This window comes from Nicotiana tabacum, chromosome 22, assembly GCF_000715075.1.
Source record: "Nicotiana tabacum cultivar K326 chromosome 22, ASM71507v2, whole genome shotgun sequence".
Taxonomy (NCBI): domain Eukaryota; kingdom Viridiplantae; phylum Streptophyta; class Magnoliopsida; order Solanales; family Solanaceae; genus Nicotiana; species Nicotiana tabacum.
In genome coordinates, this window is record NC_134101.1 from 11,234,588 (window position 1) to 11,253,682 (window position 19,095).

General features: G+C 36.0%; 2 long non-coding RNA genes across 3 annotated transcripts; both read left to right on the top strand.

Annotated features, from left to right (window-relative positions):
• The first annotated feature begins 883 nt into the window (after positions 1-883).
• On the top strand, positions 884-6,046 carry LOC142176358 (uncharacterized). Its single transcript, XR_012704870.1, has 3 exons — positions 884-1,011; positions 5,178-5,315; positions 5,770-6,046. It is a non-coding gene; the product is annotated as an uncharacterized LOC142176358 (long non-coding RNA).
• A 7,885-nt stretch (positions 6,047-13,931) lies between these two features.
• LOC142176599 (uncharacterized) lies at positions 13,932-18,424 on the top strand. Of its 2 annotated transcripts, none has more exons than XR_012705285.1 (3): positions 13,932-14,037; positions 14,199-14,380; positions 18,178-18,424. It is a non-coding gene; the product is annotated as an uncharacterized LOC142176599 (long non-coding RNA). The 2 variants fall into 2 exon arrangements; XR_012705284.1 differs by having other exon boundaries at positions 13,947-14,037; positions 14,222-14,380.
• The last annotated feature ends 671 nt before the right edge of the window (positions 18,425-19,095 follow it).

Here is a 19,095-nt window from a genome sequence, read left to right on the forward strand (position 1 = left end):
CCTATCAGACCAGACATCAGTGAACAAGCCATACAAGGAGACTTCAAGGTATATCTGCCAGTGTCCGCAGACCTCGGAGTCCCCTTCTTTCCTTATTATGTCGTTTTTCTTACTCTTTTTAGACTCTGATGTATAGAGACACTTAGAATAAATTCTTAGAAACTTGTGACTTGTTTTTATCGGGTTTTGGGAGTTGTAATTTGCTAAATGTTGCAATACTTATTTATTTCAGATTTATATTTAGTTATTCCGCAAATTGATAGGCTTACCTAGTATTAAAGATTAGGTGTCATCACGACATACTACAGTGAAAAATTGGGATCGTGACAAGTTGATAATAATTTTCTCTTTTTAAATTGATCAAATACAAAAAGTTAATTTCAACTGAGATTTCTGACCGGAAATGACTGTTTCAAATCTGATATTCTTTTACTTTCTGCTCTCTTGATATTGCATTGTGTTTCCGGTACATGTCGTCACCAAAGGTTCAAACTTTTGGTCACTTGCTTCACTTTCTTGCTAATTCGACCACAAAGTGAAAGAGAATCGTCCTATTCCGGGAAAAGATCAACCACTGTTATCATTAGTTGATAATTTCTTCCTTCTCCCTTTCTCTTCTAAGTTTCTTTTTTATATCAAGATCTACTTCTACTCAATTACTGTGCCTACTATCTGAATCTTTTCACTGAGACACTAACATAAACTTACGAATTTGGTAGATTTCTACACCAATATTAGTTATATTAATGATAAATTTTTTATTGTTAAAATGTATTCACAACCGATGTTTGTACCAACTCATTGAATTTATAATATGTTTATTTACATAATCGCTAGCACTTAATTATAATCAATCAATACGGATTTTTAGATGGAAAGTAGACAAACACATTAATTTGCTCATATTCTTTTTTTTTTCTTTAGTGGTAATTGAGAAATGATATTTTTTTGTGTCAACGTTTAACAGCGAAAGCAACAAGGTAGGCTGGTGCCCCTGCTCTTTCCATTGAGGTTTGTCCTTCCAATTCCATAAAAGTTGATATATCTGTAGTTTTGACTTTTTCTGAATTTACTAGCTGATATAATTTTTTTTGGTTTGGATTATATTAGGATCATGTAACTAATTTTATCATACGTATTAGCTATTTAGGATACCTGGAATAAGCCTTCAGGGGTGTTTTAACTTTTTTCGCCGCAGAATTTTGACAATTGTGATTGAAAAGCTTGAAACTTTACTCAAAGTGCAGCAAATTTGATAACTTTTTCTTACGGTTGATAGGTTGTTTATATATACAACTTTATGTGCTACTCAAACGAAAATACATTATGTGCTTATTTTCCAACTTTTGAGGTCTTTCCAATCTGACTTTCTCTCTCTCTTGTCACGACCAAAAATCCAATTAGTAGTGATGGCACCTAATCCAACCCGCTAGGTAAGTCAATTAGCAACTAATCAATTTCAATAATATTTAATAAGACAATTAAGTAAAAGAAATTATCCAAATCCTATATATTTTCCAAGGACTGGTAGTACAAATCATGAGTTTCTAAGATTTTGAATTTACAAAGCTGGTATGAAATAAATACGTCATCTGTTCGAAATATATATAAACAAATTTTTATAAATCTAAGGCTACCATGAACAAGAGGCAACAATGACTGGAATACAGGCACGTCTTCAGATCCAGCTTCCGCTATGTGTAGCAGCATCAACATCCAAAATCTGCACGCAATGTGCAGAAGTATAGTACGAGTACAACCGATCCCATGTACTCAAAAAGTAACAAACCTAACCTTAGGTTGAAAGTAGTGACTAGCTGGAACAAAGGGCAGGGTCCACACCAATATCCAGTAACATCTCATAACAAAACAATTAAGGCAACACAAAGAATAACTCAATAATAAAATACTCAGCTCGTTCACAGTTTCCGAAAAAATAAACATTTTCTTTTCAAGTATAATAGTAAAACTCAATTCTTTTCACTGAAATCACCAAAATATGAGTAAGTCTGAAAACTGTGATTTTTTCCAAAAGCTTTCTTCCACAATAGGAAATTTCATTTTCAAATGGCATGAGGAAAGTACATCTCTATGCATACATGTCAATGTGCATGCCAATGCAATGCAACATAGTGATAAAACCATATGCATACTATCAGAGTATCAATTCACTCAGTCCTCCGAGTCACTCAGTTCTCCCAATCACTCAATCCTCACAGTCACTCATGCCTCACAGTCACTCAATCCTCCCAAATCACTCGGCACTCGCACTCAGTAGGTACCTGCGCTCACTTGGGGTGTGTACAGATTCCGGAGGGGCTCATTCAGCCCAAACGTTATAATCTGCACGGACAACTCACGTGCTATAGTATCAATATCTGTATCCGCACGGACAACTCACGTGCTATAATAAGCCAATCTGGCTTGCTGCGGCGTGCAGCTCGATCTCATAATAATAAAGTATATAAAGCCAATATACCCTGCTGCGGCGTGCAGCTCGATCCCATAATTATTCTCACAATCAGGCCCTCGGCCTCCCTCAGTCATCAATCTCTCCAGTCTCTCTCTCATGGGCTCACAATGTCATGAAAATAGCCCGAAAATGATGATATGATGTATCAATAAATAACAACAGAGACTGAGATATGATATGTAATTTTATGAAGATGACTGAGTATGAATTTTCAATTTAAAACAAATAATTTATAGCAATATGACCTCTGTGGGTCCCAATAATACTGACACATAGCCTCAACATGATTTTTAATATGATTCTCAGCTCAATTTCTTTAGCACATAAAACTACATATAAAATGCCAAGATTATTTGAGTACAAAATTCCACAGAAACAATTATGTCACAATTTCCATGGTGCACGCCGACACGTCTGTCACCTAGCATATGCGTCACCTCCCAATAATTCACATAATACATATATTCAGGGTCCATACCCTCAGATCCAAGATTAGAAGAGTTACTTACCTCAACAAGATGAACCCGATGTTGAGCAAGTTAATCAATACTCAGGAAATCCCCTTCCGCGCGTATCCGCCTCTGAATGCCTTCTTGTCTCCTCAATTCAATGCCAACTTTCCGAAACTGAAATTCACCCCTTAATGATACTACGACGATCTATTATACTAAGCAACTCCAATCTACAATATCAACATCCAATGGGACCAACATTAGTAACCAATTCCATAGTTTAGGTCATTTAGACAATTTATCAAACACCTAGTAGGCATACATTTATACATTTCTTAACCATAGAATTAGTTCTTCCAACTACTATCATTTACCAACAATTCATCCCACCATTATTCTTTAATAACTTATAATCCTAACATCACATGTGTGACCAACCATTCTCACCCAACCAACAAAATTCCATCAAATAATCACCTTTCAATCTCTACAATGGTTATGTATTTAAATTGAGAATTTATGGCTTCCAATCACTATACCATAAGTTTCAATACTTGATTCATACTCATATTTCCATAATAAATCCATACATGTATACATAATACTCTCACACCCAAGAATCATACTTCTTATGGCCTACTTTTAATCCAAATCCCGAAATTAAAAACTAAGGTATGGAACCTTACCTCTTTGATGAAGATCTTGTGATTAGCTTCCTTGATTCTTGGAGATTGGTGCAAGATTGGATGATTAGAATGTTAGGTTTACTCCTTCTCTCTCTAAAAAGCTCTTACATCTCTCTAAAATATCAGGTTTTACCTCAAAAAATGACTTAACCCTTCTCTCTACCCGGCTTTGGGGTTATTTAATGGGTTCCTACGTGCGCGGCCGCGCACCTGGGCAAGTGGCCGTGCATCTGGCCACGCACCTGAGGCAGAAACTGCCGCGCATCTGGGCGCGCATATGACACAGGTCCAGTAAAATGGCCATAACTTTCTGTATACATATTCAAATGACAAACGGTTTGATGCGTTGGAAACTAGACTCAAAGGGATTTAATTTGATAGGTTATACATCACATAACTCTTCATATCTTAAGAGTTATGCTCGTTTGAAGTTAGGTCTTGTGCGAACTCACTTGAAACTTTAGCCCATCATATAATTTTCAACTTGACTTAGCCTTAGGGCTCTTCTTAGATCATAAACCATTATTAATGCACCTCATACATATATTATCATGATCAATTAATATCATTCAAATTATCAGTCTTGTTCATACCCGAATTAATATAATTAGCACCCGCCAATCTTCTTAATGGTCTTAAAATACTTTAAAATTTTTCGGGGTGTTACATCTATGTATATACATATTATATATATAGAGAGAGGGGTGAGAGATGATGTGACACCTCTCTTAGGCCAAGATCTATATTTATCCTTTATTCTCACATATTTGCCTTTGTTCCATTTTTTGGATGTATTAATTTATTATTTAAAAGAAGAAAAACTAATTTGATATGACTTCTCTAAATAGTTGTGTCCAATTTAAATTAGTAATATATATCTACGTTCTTTCCTCCCTTTAAACACATTACTTCATAACGTAATTACTTTATATTCATTCGTTTTTATTGCCTATTATTTTGATTAGCTTTTAATGTGTTCTTTTGTAGTTCAAATCTATTGCTTGACTTTTGAGGTTTTTGTTGTCATATATAGGGATTTTAGAAGTTTCAGTTTTTCATCACTTTCCAACATGATCAAAGGGGCATGAGAGTCTAGTAAAGGGCACTTGATAATAGCTTTTTTTGTTTTTGTTGCTTCCTCAATTTCATTGTTAGTATTAAAATATTTACACCTGTCAATCAGCACAGATTTGTGAATGGATCTCTCCTAAGATCTCTATATAGAGTTTCTTGCTCTTTAGGTATCCTATTTACAAGTTTTTGTTTTGAAAAAGAACAATACTCTAGCTTCCATCTTTGGTATGATTCTGCATTTTTCGGACTTTCTCTGGTCTCTGGTCTACCTGTCTAGTGTCACTCTAATATTTATTTTTTCTCTTTGGTTATTTATTCTTTGTATTTATAGTTCAAGTTGTGTTACTATATAGGAATGTGTGTTTTATGCGCTTAAGAATTCGACATGATCATTATTATGCAATTCAGATTTGGTACAACTTTTTCATACTTGATTGGTGTTTTTTCTCTTTTGTCTCTGTATTAAATTTTTTTTAATACTTTTTGAATCAGGTTTTGGCAGAGTATGACGGGGACTCTGGTGAAAAATTTTACGCTTCGTATTTTCCTATTCCATTTGAATTTCACAGTGTTTATCTTGAAAGTGGAATTAGGTTTTGGCACAGTATGAGTCCAACCATATGGATTCAGGTGAAACTTTTATATCTTCTTTCTTCCTTTCCATTTGGTTTTTCAATATTTTCTTGACAGTGTGATTTGTAAGAGACAAACTGAAAAAAGAAAACTGAGATAATCATATTACTGTATCTTATAGCTTCATGATTCCTTGCTTGCTTTTATTTTTTATCCAATATTTGTGCAGTACTTGATAAGTAATATTATTCAAGTACAAAAGGTAAACCTTTAATATTTTGATAAGATTTTTCCTAAATTGGATATGTTGATTGAGAACTCCTTCATGCTACTTTCTCCATGTTTTTTTAATCTCGGAGTTGAATGTTCTGCACTCAATATTAAAGTATAGAAGATCTTTTGGTTTTTAGCTTGATACTACGAAGATGGATATAAAGCATGTCTATATTGCAGCCTTGCATGTATGATGTTACTGCAACTTAATAATGATACAACTTTTATTTTTATGCAGGGTTACAGCTGAACATTCAAATAATAACCCTCCAAAGCAACAATAAACTGTTGATGTGAGACATTGGCGAAATGGGGAATAGTCTTGCAGACTATAAAAAATTTATAAAGAGTCTGACAAGAAACAATGAGAGCCTTATAACTTTTGTTAAAAGAAAATTCATATATATTTTAATTGAAACAAACTCAAATTAGTACTGAAGTGAGGAAGGTATTGTGAGAAAAGCTTATAATCATCATATAATCCAAACATATGTGTATCATCCTTTTTTTTTTAAATCAGTGAATGTATACCATTTTTTAATTAACACTCCCAAAAAGAATATGCAATTTTCATGATTTCTATTTGTGATGAACATTCAACTCATTGGGCAAGAGGAAATTTTTTGGCGCTCTTATATTCGTTGCATATGTATTATCTCCTTTAGTCACTTTTATTAGAAAGATGTTAAGAGATCATACCATTTAGCGGACCGCCTAATGCACTAAGATCTCATTTATGTTATACTTGATTCGTCAACGTATACTTCCTCAACTTTTATGTTCTATCTCCACTTTATTAACAAAATGATTATTTCATAAATTTAAAATGTCTGTTACAATCGCGCGAAGCGCGAGTAAATTAACTTGTTTGCTTAATTAAATATGGAGTATTTTTCAGTAACATTTTCTACTTGTAATTTTGTTTAATTTGGTCGTAAGCTTATATTATTAGTACATAACTAATTGAGAAGGATTATAAGTAAAGAGTTAACAACTAGCAAAATAATCTAACTATGACACCAATAACTACTGCTCAGTTCTGCTTTATAAATCGGCATTGTTGTGACTTGTGTCTCCATTTAAATCCGTTCTTAGTTCAATATTGTCAAAAAAATAAAAAATTCTAGCACTAGAAGTTTTTCGCATTAAATTGACATTTAAATCTCTATCAAGAGTAAAAAAATACTTCTAGTAAGTATTCAATACAGAAATAAGATTTTCAATGATAGAGATTTCGTGGCAACCACTTTAGTTACTACAAATATTAGTATAGATTGCCGTTTTAAATAGCAACGTACCTTACCATTTGTGGACTAGATTAGTCGCCACAGCCCACAAAGGATAATTTATTTTTGTGGCAACTAAGATCGTCACAGAAAGTAAACAAGCGAGCCACTAAATATATTTAAGGCAGTCGCTAATTAAAACAGCAACCTATACCTACTTTGGTGGCGGCTAAAGAGGTGTAACGACCCGACCGGTCGTTTTGAGAGTTGTAGCCCCTTTTCCCTATTTACTGTTCAATTTATGCTTTACATTTGTTATGTGACTTGCTGGGGTAATTAGTTTGGGTCCGGTGAGGTTTTGGAATAAGTTGGAATATTTAGTTTCAAGATTTAAAGCTTAAGTTCAAATAGCGACCGGATGTCGACTTATGTGTAAACGACCCCGGAATGGAGTTTTGATGATTCCAATAGTTCCGTATGGTGATTTTTGATTTAGGAGCGTGTTCGAATTTTTTTTTTGGAAGTCCGTAGTGAAATTTGGCTTGAAATAGCGAAAGTTGAATTTTTGGAAAGTTTGACCGGGGAGTTGGCTTTTTGATATCGGGGCCGGAATCCAGTTCTGAAAATTTTCATACATCCATTATGTTATTTATGACTTGTGTGCAAAATTGGAGGTCAATCGAAATTGATTTTATAGATTTCGGTATCGAATGTAGAAGTTGGAAATTCTTAAGTTCCTTAAACTTGAATTGGGGTATAATTCGTGATTTTAGCTTTGTTTTATGGGATTTGAGGTTTCAACTAAGTTCGTATGATGTTTTAGGACTTGTTGGTATATTTGGTTGAGGTCCCGAGGGCCTTAGATGAGTTTCAGATGATTAACGGATCAAGAATTGAAGTTGGGAGACTGCTGAAGTTGAGTTTGCTAGTTTTTGGCTGATCTGGTTTCCTTCATCTGTCAAAATCGAGGTAAAAAAAATCGAGGTCAAAATATAGGTCAAAAATCGAGATAAAAAAAATCGAGGTCAAAATCGAGGCTGAAAATAGGCTGTAAATCGAGGTTGGAAATTGAGGCTGTAAATCGAGGATGGAAATCGAGGTTAGGAAATCGAGGGCAGCGCCTAGACAAAGACTTTAAGTTATAAAATGGGGGTTTCGTCCCATTTTTTATTTTTGTCAATTTGGAGCTCGGGGAGAGGAGATTTTTGAGAGAATTTCAAGAAAAAATATGGGGTAAGTAATTCTAACTCGGATTTGGTCAACATACACGAATATATCATTAGTTTCATCATTTAATTAGTGTTTTGAGATGAAAATTTGGAGAAAATGGTAGAAATCTCATAAAACGAAATTTTGAGATTTCGATGTCGATTTGTAGTCGGATTTGAGTGAAGCTAGTATGGTTAGACTCGTAATTGACTGGGTTGTCGGATTTTGTGAGTTTCGTCGGATTCCGAGACGTGCGACTTTTGGGTTAAAATTTGAATTTTGTTATAAAATTTGTATTTTCTTATGGAATTTATTTCTATAATTTGTATTGATTGAATCGAATTAATTATGATTAGATTCGAGCCGATCAGAGTCGGAAAATCGAGAAAAAGGCATACTACTTGACTGATTGGGCGTGGTTTGAGGTAAGTGGCTTGTCTAACCTTGTGTGGGGAAAATTACCATTAGGATTGGTATTGATATGAAAACGTTGATGTGTTGAAAGTCGTGTACACGAGGTGACGAGTTTGTACACGGGCTAAATGTGAAAGATTATGTCTTTAAATTGCGTAGAGCACTGTAGCATATTAATTAAATTATTTTATTCTGTTATATTCATCATCATTAATACATTTTCGTATTTTAAATTTGCCTGACCTGTTCCTGCTAAGTGTTTTACCTGTTTAGTTGAAACTCTGTTTCTTTTATTCCGTGCATTATTTGAAGGTTGGATTTCTTAATTTAAATATATATTTTTTTAAATGAAGTATTTTACATTTAAAAATTTGATGTTAATTCAAGATGTTAAGTTTGTGAAATATTATTATTTTTGCTGAATATTTTATGAAGATTGTTTTTTGTATTCATTGTGATTGAGCTGTGAGCTCCGTATTGTGGAAATAATGGATATTATTCTGCTGAATATTGTAACGATCCGACCGGTTGTTTTACTTTCTAGAACCCCGTTCTCCTAAATAAGACTTTCCGTACGTGCTTTTACTGTTTTATGACTTGCGGGGATGGTTGGTTCGGGATTTGGAAGGGTTCGGGTTGATATCGGAATACTTGGTTCCTTAAATTGGCCTTAAAAGGCTAAGTTTGACTTCGGTCAACATTTTGAGTAAACGACCCCGGACTTGGGATTTGACGATTCCAATAGGTTCGTATGATGATTTCGGATATGGACGTAGGTTCGGATCGGGTTTTGGATGACCCGGGAGCGTCTTGGCGCCTAATAGTGGAAGTTGGTTCTTTGAAGATCTTAGAAGTTCTTTAAATTAGAATAGGTTTTGGTGATATCGAGGTCCAAATGGAATTTCGAGATTGGGACTAGTTCCGTAATGTCATTTAAGACTTGCACGCAAAATTTGGTGTCGTTCCGATTAGTTTAAATACATACCGGCGCATTGGGAGTAAATTGAAGAATTTAAAGTTCATAAGTTTGATTCAATTGGTTTTGGGGTGTGACTCTTAGTTTTAATGTTGTTTCGGGTATTCCGAGAGTTCGAACAAGTCCGTTTTATGATTCCAAACTTGTTGGTATGTTGGTGCCCCGGGGACCCCGAGTGTCAATCGGACGAGGCTCGGACCAAGTTGAAAATTGGAAGCCAAAGCTGAAGCTTCCAGTTGCTGTCATAATCGCACCTGCACTTGGCCAACCGCAGGTGCGAGCTCGCAAGTGCGAGCCCCATGATCGCAGAAGCGTCCAAGCATAGGCTGCCCGGCCATCGCAGAAGCGGAAGAAGGACCGCACCTGCAAAAGCGCAGGTGCGAAGGCAGGCATCGCAGGAGCGGGCAGTGTCGTAAGTGCGCTTAGTTTGTCGTTGATGCATGGCTGCAGGTGCGATCACCTGGGCGCAGAAGCGAGATGAGGCAGCCTGGTCTTGGTCCGCACTTGCGCGAGTTTGTCCGCAGAAGTGGAATCGCAGGTGCGCCAATTGAATCGCATATGCAGAAATCGCTGAATGCAGTGATGTTTTAAATCGGGGTTTGAGCATTTTGCTCATTACTTACACTTCTTGGGGGCAATTTTGGAGCTGGTTAGAGAGAGAATTTTCATCAACTAATTGAGGTAAGTAATTCCTATCAAACGTGAGTTAAATACATAGTTTATGGGTAGATTATAACATGTAAATTAGTGCAAATCTTGGGGTTTAGGTGAAAAACTAGGTTTTGATAAAGAGGAGATTTAACCACGAAATTTGTTATGGAACCTAGTAAAAATCATATATTTGAGTTCATAATATTATGGGTAACAACTTTCTCCGAAAACTTTCGGAATCCGGGCAAGTGGGCCCGGGAGAGAATTTTAGAGATTTTCAAATAGGTTTGGGAAAACACTTTGTTAGTTAAGATATGAACTTTTGAACATGTATTGATCATTTTATATAATACTTGACTAGTTTCGAGTCGTTTGGCACCAAATTGAGGGTTTGAGCACAATCTTGGACTGCAAAGTAGGCTTTGAGACGAGGTAAGTCTCTTTTCTAATCTTGTAAGAAGGAATTATGCCCATAGGGAATTGATTAGCACGTGTTTCTATTTGTGGGGGGCTACGTACGTATGAGGTGACGAGAGTCCATATGTAGTTACTAATTATGCTAATGTCTGGGTAGTCTAGGACTCATACCATGCTATACTTGAAATGTTGCACTCCTACTTGTTGATTTAATTGCTTAAGTCATATTGAAAGTTGATAAAAGAATTGTAAAAGGGTGAATCCACTTACTTAAAGTTGTGAATGGAACACTTGACTATAAATGAGAACTTGTGTGTTATTTGAAATATTTTCTATTTGTGGAGCGGGCCGAACGCCTCGGTGACAGATAGATGCATCTATGGTTCGTACCGTTCGACCCTCGGCAATGCACAATTTAAATATTATATTGGATCGGGCAATACAACCTCGGCATAATATGCGCATGCAAATTTTTGGAACTATCCATGATTGATATTGCTTAAAATGCCTTGAAATACAAGTTGTTAAATAATGAAACTAAACTTGGGATTTAATATTTGCGAAAGAAGAATTTACTATTTCCTTATACCGAGCTTTCAATGTTGTTCATGAAATTCATGCTTAGTATAAAATTTGATATATCATTGTTAGCCCATAGTAAGTGTCAAAGTCGACCCCTCGTCACTACTTCTTCGAGTTTAGACTGGATACTTACTGGGTACATATTGTTTATATACTCACGCTACACTTCTACACTTGATTGTGCAGGATCTGAGGCAGGTACATCTGGTTACCAGTCCGGTGCGCATATTTGATCCCCGCCACGAGGCTACACGGTGAGCTGCCCTTCCGAGCCATTCTGCAGCAGCCAGAGTCTTTCTTTTGTTTATTCGTTCTGTCTATTCCATTTCAAACAATATATTAGAATTTTTTTTGTATATTCTACTAGTAGCCCATATACTTATGATACCGGGTCTTGGCACACACACTAGTAGAATTATGATTTTGGGTTGTATTTCTACGGTTATGATTTCATTTAGCTACTTTCGTTTTGCTCACTTTAAATTCTGTTATTTGTTAAAATCCTTAGATTTAAGGAAAGTTAGTTGTTCAAAAAACTTATTAAAAATGGAAATCACTAGATTGTTCACTATCGGCTTGCCTAGCAACAATGCTAGGCGCCATCACGGCCTAAACCAAAATTAGGTCGTGACAAATATTTTGCGAGACTTTGTACTCATTGTGATTGAGTCGTGAGCTCCTTATTGTGAAAAATATTCTTGTTGTTAATTTATTTTGGCAAGTCGAAATATTTGGGCACTTGAGGTGCAAATTGTGATATATTGTGATATTGATACACATGCGGTGGTATAAGGTATGGGTGTTGAAACGAATGCGGTGAGATAAGGGTGGCTTGATACGCGTGGCTAGTAGGGGAGTTATTAGAAGTCATGTTGTGTGATAAGGGTGGCTAAAACATGGGATGTTATTTCGGAAAAAAAATATTTTCTTTAAAATTAAATGTGAAGGCTCCCGCGGTGATATAAGAAAATAAAATATTGTGAATTTATTTATGATTTGGGACTACGAGACGGTATCTCGGGAGTGCCCTTGTTGATATTTCTTTATGGTTGCATTACCTTTGGTTATTTTTGGTGTTTTTCTTAAAGTTGTAAATTTCTGTTTTCCTTCCGCGAGGTGTTAATTGCCTTTATTCTGTGTAGTTAATCGCGACATACTACTTACTTGATTTATCCCCATTGTCATTATTGTTATTATATTGTTAATCTTTTCTCCTTGTCTTTTATTATTCCAGTAGGGCCTGACCTAACCTCGTCACTACTCTACCGAGGTTAGGCTTGGCACTTACTGGGTACCGTTGTGGTGTACTCATACTACACTTTTACATATCTTTTTGTGCAGATTCAGGTACATCTTCTCAGACCAGGCATTAGTGAATTATCCATACGAGAAGACTTCGAGGTATATCTGCCAGCGTCCGCAGACTCCGGAGTCCTCTTCTATCTTATTATGTTGTCTTCCTTATTTTCTTTAGACTCTGATGTATAGAGACACTTATAATAAATTCTTAGAAGCTTGTGACTTATTTCTACCGGATTTTGGGAGTTGTGACTATTTGAATCGTGGTTTGATTTATTTTATATGTTGAGATTTGAGTTTCAGTTTTGTATTCCGCATAATTAATAGGTTTACCTAGTTTTAGATACTAGGTGCCATCACGACATCCTACAGAGGGAAATTGGGATCGTGACAAGAGGCCGCCGCAAAATTTCTTCACTGAAATTTTCGACTAAATCTTTGCTAATTAGTATCATTTGTATAGATGTTTTTCTATTATTTTACCTTATTTTTTGCTAGATCAATAGGGGATTTCCAAATATTATGTCCGAATAACTTATTTCCATATGATATTTGGTCTATTTCATCACCTTTTAACATATTTATCACCATAATATCATACTTACCAATCGGTGCATCTGGAGGTCGGCGTGTGACTAGACCATCTTAAGTGATATTCTCTTAGTTTGTATTTTATCTAATTTTGCATGATTATACATTCATATTAATATTCTCACTAATATTACACTCATACTGTGGATATATAGAATTTTAGAGGTCCTAACATCTACTTTCATATAATAATATCGATCTTATAATTATTCCATAGAACTTATCAGTTTCTTTTATTGTCTATCTCTCTAATTGATCTCTAGATCTCAACCATCCTAATTTGGTTTTATGCCATCTTTACTTTCTTTTGCACTTCTTTTCTTAGCCTCGCTTATAGTGCTTTACGCCATCCACGATAATAAAATCTTATTCCTCACTTCCCATTAGGGACATATGCACCTTATATCATGTATTTGTCACGGAATATCGCATCGTCAAAATTTGTTGACTAGATATTTATAAAATAAAAAAATAATAATGAGGATACATATAGAAAATGATACCGCTTAGCATTATAGTAAATTATTTGATCAATTTATTTAGATTATGATATTGTTTATAAAAATCTTACATACGCTACTGCTTCCCACCACTTCTATACACCTTCATCTATTAAATTCACATACACAACACGCATCTAGGAGTAAGATCTGAAACTAGAAATATTTTTGGATTTGGGGGAGAATGATTGCAAATAAAGGGGAAAATGGCAAAGGAATCGGGTTGGGGGAAAAGATGCGCAAGAGATAGGTGATCAATCAAAGGCGTGACAATTGGTGAAATAATATAATAATAGGGAGTTATCAGGTTGAAGATTAGAATTGTGGTTGGGATAAGAATCAGGCTAATAGCAAAAGACAAGAAAGCTATCATTTGTCAAAAGACATAATGGAGAGTTAACACCGATTCAAATGTCAAAAGAAAATCAATATTAGGTAATAATTAAAGATTAATCATGCAATTTGCTAGTATAATATTTTATCACGTCTTGTCATATATGATGTTGTCTAGCATTACCAAAAGACCACAAAATATAAGAGATTAACAACAAGAAAAAGATAAAAGGGAACACAACAATGACTCGAATGCGCATTTCGTTCCACAAGACCCAACCACCAAGGCTGATTGTGTTATGGTACAGGTATGTGATTTGAGTTCCACGTCCATTTTTATGTGTTGATGTGTAGTCTACCTTAATTGCATACGATATATACGAGGTGGGGTGGTTTGTTATCAAAAATAGATTTACGATTTAAACTTTGTTGGTTCAATCCTATCATATTTTTATAGTTATGAGTTCAGATCTATTATGTGTTGGACCTCAGCCCGAAGAGCACTTCCCTGGCGAAGAGATTGAAAGAACGGAACTCCAGCGCCGTCAGACGTCCGAGGCTTCCTCTTTCCCTTTAAAATAAAATCGGTGAAGTTCATCCTAAAGTTCAAAATCTACATCCAACACCAGAAGTTTCTGATGAGAACAAATTGTAAGGCAATTTTAGTAATTTTTTATACTAAATTTATGCTCTATATCAGAAGTATCAGTTTCATATGCACCCGATACTATATAGTCTTGAGTGATATGTACCCGGTACTATATAGTCTTTGGTTCTCCCACCTTAAAAAATTTAGCATTAACAATAAATTTATGATCACAATGAAAGTAAGCTAATCACAAACACTTAACAGGGAAAGAAATTTCTCTTTAAGTACCGGACCTATTAAGCTACACTACACATGATTTAATTAATTGGGGATGTAGTTTGTATGGACTAATAAATACATAGAAAAATACCACGAAGCAAATTCAGGCCCACATCCCAATACTGTTTCAATCTCCGAGGACAGAATAAGAAATCATTGTCAATAATTCCATGTTTAATCAGACAAAATAAAACAAGGAAATGATCAAAATGGTCCTTAATGTATGGGGTTGGACCATCTTGGTCCTTAATGTATACTCCTTGATAGAAATAGTCCTTCGTGTATAGAAAAGGTGGGCATTTTTAGCCCCCAAGACTCCAGTTAAATTTTACAGAACCTGTCACGAGCATCTCACGTGAGATGCCATAAACACAAAATAGAGAAAACAAACCTTCCTGCTCGATCGCACTGATAATTCATTTGCCAAATCTCACGAGTCACGTGCTTCTTTATTTTTTTGTGTTCATCAAAACAGTTCGGACAAAACTATCATCATCAGAGTCACCCCGCGGGTCGTGGCATGCAACTTCCCGCTTTTAATCACCGCTTACTCCAGTACATAATAAGTGATTATTTTACTTTTGACACATCCATTAAAGAAATACAAACTCTTAGAGAAAAAAAGATGTATTCACTAAATTAACCTTAATTAATTGTTACCTTGACACATTGAAATATGTAAATAAGGGCAAATTTGAAAAAATAAAATTAATTCCTTCTTGATTATGTAAATTAACACTTATTTTGGATTAAAAAAAAGACAAAATGGTCACTTATTACGGATCAGGGAATATATCACTTCACCGCCCCCTATTAAATTTTCCCACTTCCCCATAAAACTACCTCAACTTAATTCTCTGTCAGATACAAAATATAGTACTCCCTCAAATATCATACTACGGGTTAGGGGTGTCAATGGTTCGGTTCGACCGATTATTTTATAAAATTTATATCATACCAATTTTTCGGTTATTCTATTATGTATAATCAAAATTAAACTTTTTGAAACCGTCCCAATCATGTCAGTTTCTCTTCGGTATCGGTACGGTTCGGTTAATTTTCGGTATTTTTTTAAATCTCGTGTAAAAGTGTAACGACCTAGCCGGCCGTTTTGAGAGTTGTAGCCTCGTTTTCCCATTTACTGCTCATTTTGTACTCTATAGCTGTTATGTGACTTGTCGGGGTAGTCGGTTCGGGTCCAGTGTGATTTCAGAATGAAATGAGACACTTAGTCTCAAGGTTGAAAGTTTAAGTTAAAATGATTGACCGGATGTTGATCTTTGAGTAAACGACTCTGGAATGAAGTTTTGATATTTCTGTTAGCTCCGTTAGGTGATTTTGGACTTAGGAGCGTGTCCGGGTTATGATTTGGAAGTCCGTAGTGGAATTAGGTTTGAAATGGCGAAAGTTGGAATTTTTAGAAAGTTTGACCGGGAGTGAACTTTTTGATATCGGGGTCGGATTCCAATTCCGGAAGTTGGAGTAGGTCTGTAATGTCATTTGTGACGTGTGTGCAAAATTTAGGGTCAATCGGATGTGATTTGATAGGTTTCGATATCGTTTGTAGAAATTGCGAGTTTAAAGTTCATTAGGCTTGAATCTATGTGCGATTCGTGTTTTTGATGTTGTTTGAGGTGGTTTGAAGGCTCGACTATGTTCGTATGAGGTGTTAAGACTTGTTGGTATATTTGGTTGAGGTCCCGGGGCACTCAGGGTGATTTTCGGAAGGTTTTCAGATCAAAGTTTGAGTTGGAGGATTGCTGAAGTGTGCTAGTGTAATCACACCTGCGGAGCTTTGATCGCAGGTACGAGCTAAGAAGCGCAGATGCGGCCAGACGTGGGGGAGGACAGTGGTCGCATGTGCGAAGATATTTCTGCACCTGCATGGTCGCAGGAGCGGAGTGATGGGCGCAGAAGCGGAAGTTTGCGCAGGTGCGATGGGCAATTCTGCACCTGTGATGGCGCAGATGTGGGGGAAAGGACCGCAGAAGCGGAGGTCCAGCTCCAGTGGTTCACTGCAGAAGCCGAATTTTGGTCGCTTCTGCGACGCCGCAGATGCGGTTAAGTGTCTGCAGAAGCGGAAGTGCTAGACATAATATTTAAAAGCAAGGGTTCACGATTTTGGCTTCACTTTTAACATTTCAAGCACGGTTTAGGCGATTTATGAGAGGGTTTTCGAGGGGATTCTTGAGGTAAGTTCCTTGTGCCTTTTTTTTATCAATAATATTGCTTCCCCATTGATTTTTCTACCTAGTTGGTGTGTATTTAAAGTGTAGATTGGGAGTTTGAGACTAGGAATTTGGAGAGTTTGATTTGGGGATTTGGGTGACGATTTGGTGTCGGATTTTGATAAATTTGGTATGGTTGGACTCATGATTGAGTGGGCTTTTGGGTTTTGTGACTTTTATTGAATTTTGAGACGTGGGCCCGGGGCCCGGCTTTTGAGCCGAATTTTTATTTTGATTAATAACTTAGCATTTTCTTATGGAGTTGATTCCTTTAGCCCGTATTGATTATATCGCATTGTTTATGGTTAGATTCGAGGTATTCGGAGGCCGTTTCGCGAGGTAAGGGTATATTGGAGTAGAGATTTGCTCGAATTGAGGGAAGTAACAGTTCTAAATTTGGTTCCGAGGGTACGAAACCCCGTATTACGTGTCATATATTTGGTTTTGAGGTGACACACATGTTAGGTGACGGACGTGTGAGCGTGCACCGTATGAATTATAACTTGGTCAAATTCTATGGGACTGTGTAGTGAATAATCTGTTATTTGTTTATTCTCCATGTATTAGAGAAATTGAACCACAAATCATGTTTAGACTACGTGTGTGCATTGTAGGGACCCACAGAGGTCGTGTACATGTTGAATTATCTGCTAAATTGCTGTCTTGTACTCAGTCACAGTTTATTTGTATATTACATCTTGGTCTCTATTGTTCATTTTGATGCATCATATCATTGCCGTATGGGCTGCTTATTATTATTTCTGAGAGCCCGAGAGACTGGAGAGATTGATGACTGAGTGAGGCCGAGGGCCTGATTGTAAGGTATTATACTATAACACGTGAGTTGTCTGTGCGGATCCAGATATTATACTATAGCACGTGAGTTGTCCGCGCAACACGTGAGTTATCCGTGCAGATCCAGATATTATATTATAGCACGTAAGTTGTCCGTGCAGATTATAGCGCTTGGGCTGAAGGAGCCCCTCCGGAGTCTGCACACACACACAATGAGCGCAGGTACCTACTGAGTGCGAGTGTTGAGTGCTGAGTGAATGAGATGGCTGAGTGATTGTGGCCCTGAGAGGATGCATTTGATTTTATATTTGTTGCACTTAGCTGCCATGTATCACTGTCTCAGTAAATTTTTGAAAGATATTGCACTCTGTTTCAGTTGAACTTGTCATGAAATTACTGTTTTGGCCTTAATTGTCGAAAGCATGCCTACCTTCCATGTTAAAATCACTGTAATTGGACTATAACTGTAAAGCTCGTCATTACTTTCAGTTCCTTATTTAGTATTGTTACTTGTTGAGTTGGTTGTACTCATACTACCCCTTGCACTTCGTGTGCAGATCTAGGTGTTCCCCGACATAGTGGGTGTTGATTTCCGCGTACCATTGATCTTATGGAGATTTCGAGGTAGCTGCCGACGTTTTCGCATACCTTGTTTCTCTTCCCTATCTTTTCACTTATTGTATTTAGTTTCAGACTATATTAGACAGTGTTTTTCAGACTGGTGATGTATAGATGCTCATGTACTAAGTGACACCCCGATGTTGGGAATTTACGTGTTGTATTTTGGATTTCTATCGTGTTTATGAGAAGTTATTATTATTTAAACTATTTTAAATCCGTTTTCTGTTAAGTGTTGGAGTTATTTCATAAATGTCGGCTTGCCTAGTACCACGATAGGCGCCATCATGACAGGTTATGATTTTGGGTCGTGACAAAAAGACACTAGTAAAAGTAGAATGCAATAACGTACATACTTTTATAAGACTTAACAAAACTGTCCAGACAGTTTTACTATTTAAATGGTGATGAATTATGAAAACATAAAAGATGGCGAGAGTATTAGATCCATCAACTACTCTACCGCTGCGTAGAAGAAGATACGCAAAGACAAAAAAAAGATAAATCACACAAGTAGAAAGATATTAACTAAGTCGGGACTCAAAAATAAAGTGTATAGAACATTAAATACTCAAAAAGATAAATCTAAATCATACAAAAGGAAACATATTCAATACATTGTGATTTGTTACTCATAATCGTTAGAATACTTTGTGCCTTGCTAGTGAATATGATGGAAATGATTTAGTTTCAGTTAGAATAACATAATAAGTTTGGGAATTAGGATTTTGATCTTAATTACTTGTTGGCTTGTAACATTTTTTATATTTTCGTGACCCAAGGAAAAATTTAGTACTTTATTAGTTTTAACTTAATATATAAATATATTTTTTATATATAAATTTATTCGGTACGGT